The 7,759-nt window shown below is 33.5% G+C and overlaps 1 pseudogene; it reads left to right on the plus strand.

Moving 5' to 3' along the window:
- The first annotated feature begins 7,419 nt into the window (after positions 1 to 7,419).
- Positions 7,420 to 7,541, plus strand: LOC127193485 (uncharacterized; annotated as a pseudogene).
- Positions 7,542 to 7,759: the final 218 nt, after the last annotated feature.

A 7,759-nucleotide genomic window follows, 5' to 3' on the forward strand; every position in this document is an offset into this window, starting at 1 on the left:
ACTCAGGTTCCCGGTGCTGTCTGAGCTGGAGCACCAGAAGTTGAATTTCTAATAGGCTCCCAGAGCTCTTTTTGGCCAAGGTACCACAGATAAACACCATCATCCTATCGCTTCAATTGGTGCAGTTGAATTGTTGATGTATACATTCAGTGAGGAGTGACTAATATTATATTAATCTTTAACTAAAATACCTATTTTCTCTGTTCAATAACTCAGAACTTATTCATTAACCAAAAGATTCGCTTGCAAAACAAGTTGATTTTGAGCTGCACCAAGCCATGTGTGAGTTAGCTACTAGGTGCCTCATCACTCTCAAAGGAATAGTATATGCATTCAAATAGTTTTTGGTCATCCAAAAAGTAAAGGAGTTATCTCAGTGCATATGTGCTTTCTCTTTTACTTACCTTGAGGGCATTTCTTATATTATTTCATATAATTTATTGCACTATATCTGATCTTTAAAAAGAAAGAAAAAAACAATATACTCCCTTTAGATAGTTAGAGGATCATTTGTTTTGGAATGTTGATACAGCTGTTTAAAAAGGCTTATTTTGATTCCTAAGTCGAATGAAAGCTTTAATGACCAGAAAAAATTCCACAGGAGAGGGAGTACATGTTTAGATCTAAATGGATGAACATTTTGTCATTTACCAACAAATCCTCAGTTGTATCCCAGTGGCATTGTGCTTACATGTGGAGTAAGCACACATGTAAGAGAGCTTTAACACTCTCTCTCTCTCTCTCTCTTTCTCTCTCTCTCTCTCTCTCTCTCTCTCTCTCTCTCTCTCTCTCTCTCAATATACCATTTTATACTTCTGTAGAGCAACACCAAGTGCTCTGTGTAATGGGTGAGTTGGGAGAAATGAATGATTAAGATGATTAACAACAATAATAAAGAGTATGGACATTCACGAACTTGTCTGAGCCTAGGTACTCTCCTGCATAAGCCTCAGAGAAGTTCTCTATTAGATGGCCACAAGAATTTCTCAGCATCAGAACTATTCTTATTTTAGAATGCATACTTTTTTGTTGTAAGACCCAGGGTCAGCAGCATGCTTGACCTCTATTCACTAAATGACAGTAGCACCTTCCAATTTCAAGAATTAACATCAATCCTGTTTAGCACTGCTAATATAAAATGCATAGCAGCTCACAAAAGAGTGGTTGGAAATTTAATTTATATAGTCTTCCACAATTCATTAGTATCCTAAGATATTCAAATCTAAGCCCAAGATTTTCCTTTCCTAAAGTGTTCCTAATTAAGTATGTCTATGGGACAGGAATGAATAAATGGTGATGAAAACCTCATTAACTAATCATTGGTCTAAATAAGTTTTGTCATATCTAAGTTTAAATATCAACAAATATAAATACTATAATTAATTTATATAAATTATATAGTCCAGAATTATAGTTAATTTCTGTTAGATACATCAAGTCCTGAGTATAATGCAGAATCTTTTATATTGTTATTATAAAATGGGTACTTTGCTTACAATTGAAGTGGCTACTCTGAGAGGGCAAGAGTCTAACTCAAATAGTTGTGTGAGTCCACAGTCCGGTAACCAAATAGCTTGATTATGTACTCATTGATGTCTTGAATTTTCATTTGCTTTGTTGAATGTTGTATTAGTCATATTTTAGCATATTTTCCATAAGTTCATAAAACAATGGTCAAAATATGGATTTTTCTTAGATGATTGGTAAGATAAATATATAAAAACTTTTTATTAAAATTGAAATACATTGTGAATTTTAGGTAAAACACCAGTGTACAGATAGAAAGTTAGAAAGATAGATATGAAGAAAGAAAGGAAGAAAGAAAGAAACAAACAAAGAAACAAAGAAAGGTAAAGCATAGAGGAAATTTCTAAGGCATCACATCTGTACCACTTAACATATTTATACCTTGTCCTAAATGTTAATATATATACATATATATATACATACATATATATATACATATATATATATATATGGTCATATGGACACATTGAGATAAAGGACTATTTACTATTATGACTAATGGAAGTATGTAAAGAGAGGTAAGACAAGGCCTTTGACTCAGGTGATTAAAGACAGGAAAAAGAAAAGCCATAATTTATATGTGGATTAGATGTAGAGAAAATGCACATACATACACTAGCACAAATCCTCACACATAAACCCATACATTTGAATTTTACTTACTATTGTGGGTCCTGCATAGCAAATCCTATAAAATTTAGGAGAACTGAGTAACTGTCATATGATGTGCTTTAACACATTTGAAGAAATATTCTTAAATGTTTAAAATTTGACAACAAAAAGAATAGTACAAAATTTTATTGACGGATATAAAATATTTTTTTTTCAACAAATGGAAAGATAAATGAACTTTTGGATGGGGAAGCTATAATAAAATATTAATGCTTTGAAATTAATATAAAGGCTCCTTTAATACTACTCAGAAATTCAGATTAGAATGGTTAGAATTACAAAAATTGTCTTAAAATTTTGGGATACATTTTATAGATTTTATATATATATAACATATAGTAATAAGATATAGCCATAAATAAATATAATCATAGAATTATATAAAATACTAGTTACTTGGTGTTACTTTGTAAAAGTAAATAAAAGAAGGAGAATTAAAATATAAAATCCAAATTACTAGGTTGTTTGTGTGACGCAGGTACATAGATACATAATTGAATCTATAGAATGAACAAATAATCTAGAATTCCATCCAAGGACTCAGTAGATTTCATATTTGCTAAAGGCCATTCTTTAGTTGGCAGAAGAAAGGACAGATGACTAACACACAGCTTGTTATAATGAATTACCAATTCGTTGTATGGTGGAGCATCGCTTGGTACAACAACAATGGTCATAGCAGCTTTATTTGTAATAGCCAGAATCTGGAAACAACCTAGATGTCCCTCAGCCAAAGAATGGATAAAGAAACCATGGTATATCTACACAATGAAATACTATTTAGCCATTAAAAACAAGGAAATCTTGAAATTTGCAAGCAAACTGATGGAACAGGAAAAGATCATCCTAAGTGAGGTAACTAAGACCCAGAAAGACATGCATGGTATATACTCACTCATAATCAGACATTAGCCGCATAGTACAGGATAAATACACTACAAAATAGAATCAGAACTATCAACCAAGGGCCATGTATGATATGGACCTGGACCCACTGCTCGGATATAGTGGAACAGTCTCCTTGTGGATCCCACATGTGAAGAGTAGAGACTACTCCAGACATGCACTCTGGCCACTGAACTTAAATTACTTCTCCCTGGCAAGATGGTCATGCCAGGCTACAGAGGAAGATGTTACAGCTAATACAGATGAGACTTGATTGGCTGAGGTCAGATATTAGGGAAAGAGGGATCCCCTCTCTGAGTACTAAGTGAGGGAAGGAGAGAGGATGAGGGAGGGAAAGGGCATTAGGAGGGAATGAGGGAGGGGCTACAATCAGGATGTGAAGGATTTAAACTGCAGAACAATCAGGTAACTTATATTGCTAATCCCACCATATGGGACTAGCTCTGAGACTGGCTGAAACGTGAATGTCTAGGCAAAGACAATGCTTCTTGTTGACTACAGAACCCCTGTGAATTACTATTAAATGCCATTCTTCATATGGCATGAATGAAGATTTACAGAGGTCTTCTTTTCCTGCTCATACAAAAAGCACAAATCCACCAATAATTGTTCTATGCATCACACACCTTATACACTTACAATTTTAAGACTGTATAATGCTTGCAAGAAATTATATCCTTTCAGTACAAAGGAACCAAACACTGACAATGGATCAGACCTGACAGGATTCATTCCTCGTAGTATACTGGACATTGACATCCTGTTTGGAGAAAGGAGTTGAAAAGAAAGAAGGGGGAATATAGAAATATGTAGGGAAGATAGAACAAAAAGTCAATTAGTGAATCTACTCTTCAACTTAATGCATCAATTGTCACTCACAAGATATTGTTAATTCACTGGTATAGAATTTTGTATATAGATGCAAAATAAATTCGAGATACAGTGGTATAGAATTCAAGTGTAAGATTATTCTTCACACACATTACATATGGATATGTATATATACACTCTAATATGAGTTATTGTACCTATAAAGCTCAATTATAGTACAAGCTTTATTTCCAATGCTTTGAAAGTGCTATCGCAAGCTGTTTAGGAGAAATAAATTATACAAATTAAATGTTAGTAGATTATGTCATGGTCATGTCAATTGCTAGTCTACTTTCATCACAAGAGTATTCATCTTATGTGCAGCAGATACATATGACTCTATAGAAAGGTAAGGTCTTCAAAAACCCCAGAGAATGCAGAATAGGCATTTAAAAATGTTTTTATTACTTTAAAGATTCATTGACAATAAGACAGGTTAACTCCTGGCAACACCCAACCTACCTCAAAGAGGATGATGAACATCAAAGAACCTTCTTATAGAGATGGTTTCAAATGTGGCAAACTAGCCACTGGGCAAAAGGTTCTCATATCTACCACAGACAGAATTCTGCCTTTAAAAGGGGGAAGCTTGGATGCAGGCAGAGTCAATGGCCAGACTCTGCCAAGACATGGTAAGCAAAGTCCTCAATAGTTACTGCTTCACAAATATGTCTGTCAAATATATTGGGCCAGAAGGCTAAAAAAAGATGCTCCAATGTTATAGAGAGCTTTGGGTGACTATTCAGGTAGAAAACTGTCTCTGCCATCTTTTCATTTGGAAAGTTACTAACCTGTGCTCTTGTCATTCTCAGATAGTCAAATTTATTCCTTCTCAATTTCTCTTAGGGAGTTGAAGACCAGGTAGCTTAGTTTTACAATGAAGTTTAATTATTTAGGGGTTAAGGTGTTTTTAGGTCTAGATAGGTGTTCTAAGCTGATAGTGACAAGATGTGATGGAGACTGATTTACATTCAGAAATTTAGGTACACCAAGATAGGAAAGATGTCTTCTTCAAGGCTGTCAAATACAAGTAGCCAAAACACTAAGAATGTAACATTTATATAATTCCTAATTGTATCATGGTTCTTGCTATAGATAACCTAATATATATATGTGTGTGTGTATGTGTGTGTGTAAAAAATAAAATAAAATAAAGCTAAAATAAATAAATAAATTACTCATTCATGTCTTACATATGAACAAACACACAGGTTTCATAAGGATTAAAGACACACTTATAGAAAGTAAGACACTAATGTTTCATTTGCAAAAAATCTCAGAGATGATATGCACATCTTTGATCAAATGTGACCTTGTTTTTAACTAAGATGAAAATCCAGAGACAGTAAAAGATAAGGCACATACATTAGCAACAAAAGATAACAGAGAAAAAAATGTATATAATAGGTTTGAAAAAATATATGCGCTGAAGAATGCAGACAGAAGCTTGTTTCTGCAATACACAGAGGACACTGAAAATGTGTCAAGCTGAGAACCAAAGTTCAAAAGAAAAAATATAAGGAATCAATTCACAGAGCATCTTCAAATGATCAAGTGTATGAATAGGTTGCTCAAATCCACTGCTAATCAGATAAATGCAAATTAAAATAACAGGGAAACATCACATCATACTCAAGAGGCCTGAAGCAATTAGGAGGATGAAGACTTGACTGGCAAGTGTAAAATCAAAGTTTTAAAGACAGTTTGAAATGTGGTATCTGTTAAAATTAAAAATGTGCTTATGCCTCAAGATAGAAACCCCTCTTCTTATTAGTGTAACCTTAAAGCAAAGCAGTAAAGCAAAGTGGGATACATACAGGGGATTTAAGTGTGACAATTTATTTGGCATAACCAAACAAAATGAATAGAAAATCAAGGCCATTGGACATGGATGATTTTTCAACTATTAAAAAATGAATAACAATAAATAACAGCACAATTTCTGTGATTTGCTGTTTAGTGAGATAACAGAAAAAATAGTTACTCCTGAATAATTCCTTAAGTAAAATAAACAAACAAAATCAATAAACAGTGAGTTTAAATCCTATATTTGCATACAAATCAGCTTATATATTAGTGTATAATAATTTATGCTCATTTCAAGGAGTAGAAAGTGAGGAGGAGGAGAGTTAAATTTTAAAGAAAAGACATATAATTAGGATAAAAGTTCATTTTGTTCATATTTTTCAATTCAGACATTATTACAAATGTAGGTTAAAGTCTAAGTATATTGGATTATTTGAAATTAGTGTAACTTGAGACCACTTCAGACATTAGTCATGTTGTTTGTCCAGATGTTTAATAATAAATATTCATTACACATTTCTTATAGAAAAATTATAAGCAACCATAAATAAAAACATACCGTAGCCTTGCAACTTAACTTTGTCAATGAGTCACTTTTCTACCTGTGTTTACTTATGTGTATTAAACTGATAAGACAGTAATTGGATGTTATATTTTATATTTATGTCTTTTGCTTATTTTTACCAAATAACTTTGAGTAGCAAATATTTATATAATCCTATAGTTACGTATTATGTATTCGTGGTTATATATTACTACTATCTATTATGTATATAATCTATAAAATATATTAAAATTTTGTAATTCTAAAAGGACTCTCTTCACTGACTCCTGTCTTTTCCAGTCAGTTCAGTTTAATGTTCTTGGTGTCAGTAGGTACGGTGGGAACCCCTACATCTGTTCCCTTGAGGAGTTACGTAACACTCAGAGCCTCACGTCCCAAGTAGAATACCTGGCAGAAACAGCACTGGAGTAGTTATAGGAACACCACGGATGCAAAAATCTAGTACTTAACAAAACATAAATCGTCAAATGGATATTGGCAAAGGTATAAAATATCCCTTCTAAATAAAATTTAAGCTTTCATGGTGAAAATAAATCTTTCATTTGTTAAAAGTAAATACATAATTTGTAGTTCTTAGTTATATACAATAATTATATGAATTAATTATTCTTGAATGGATAGTACTCACCAATCCTTTTTGATTCAATGGAAACAATGAACCAACCCTAAAGAAGAAGATAATTAATTTTTAAAAGTGACTATTCTTGGATATGTTGAGGGAGGTATAGCTTAGCTTTAACCAATAAATGGAGATCTTGCCCACAGAAGATTTGAACATACTGATGCCAACAAGGCAATCATTGATATGGGTGTGTTTTTAAAATAAGCAATACTTTTTAAAAAGTTGTTTCACAATCTATGTTTTATTGCTTGGGTAGAGATTGAAAAGGTGAAAAGATTGAACAAAAGTTGCAACTTCTTCTAATTGTTCATCTAAGTCTATCCATGGCTGCCTAAGAGATATAACGAAAATAAGGGCCTTGTAAACAAAACTAGAGTATAAGTCATAATCAGAAAGATTAAATAGTCTCATGCCCAATGGACAGAATTGAATCTCAACTAAGAAGGAGAGCCCTGCCCCTAGAAGTGTTGTAGGTGTGGTTTCTGTGTCAAATGTGTGACAGAGAGGAGGAAGGCTATATACATGCTCAGTGTTCTGACTTATGAACTTTTGAATAATTAGTTGCCCAACATTCTCTGAAAAAAAAAAAAAAACGTGAGCTTGAGATAACCACCAGTCTGGTGCCCTTGGGACAGGGGTACCCCAATGGCCCAAACAGTCTCCCAGGATGGGAATCAGGCCAAGACTAGAAGAACTGGCCAGTAGATGTGAGTGTGGGAGAGCTGGCCCTGACACTTGTCTGCTGTGTAATTACATGGGTGAAGGAGAGATACCCCTCTTAGGCCCTTGCT

Source organism: Acomys russatus, chromosome 8 (genome assembly GCF_903995435.1).
Source record: "Acomys russatus chromosome 8, mAcoRus1.1, whole genome shotgun sequence".
Taxonomy (NCBI): Eukaryota; Metazoa; Chordata; class Mammalia; order Rodentia; family Muridae; genus Acomys; species Acomys russatus.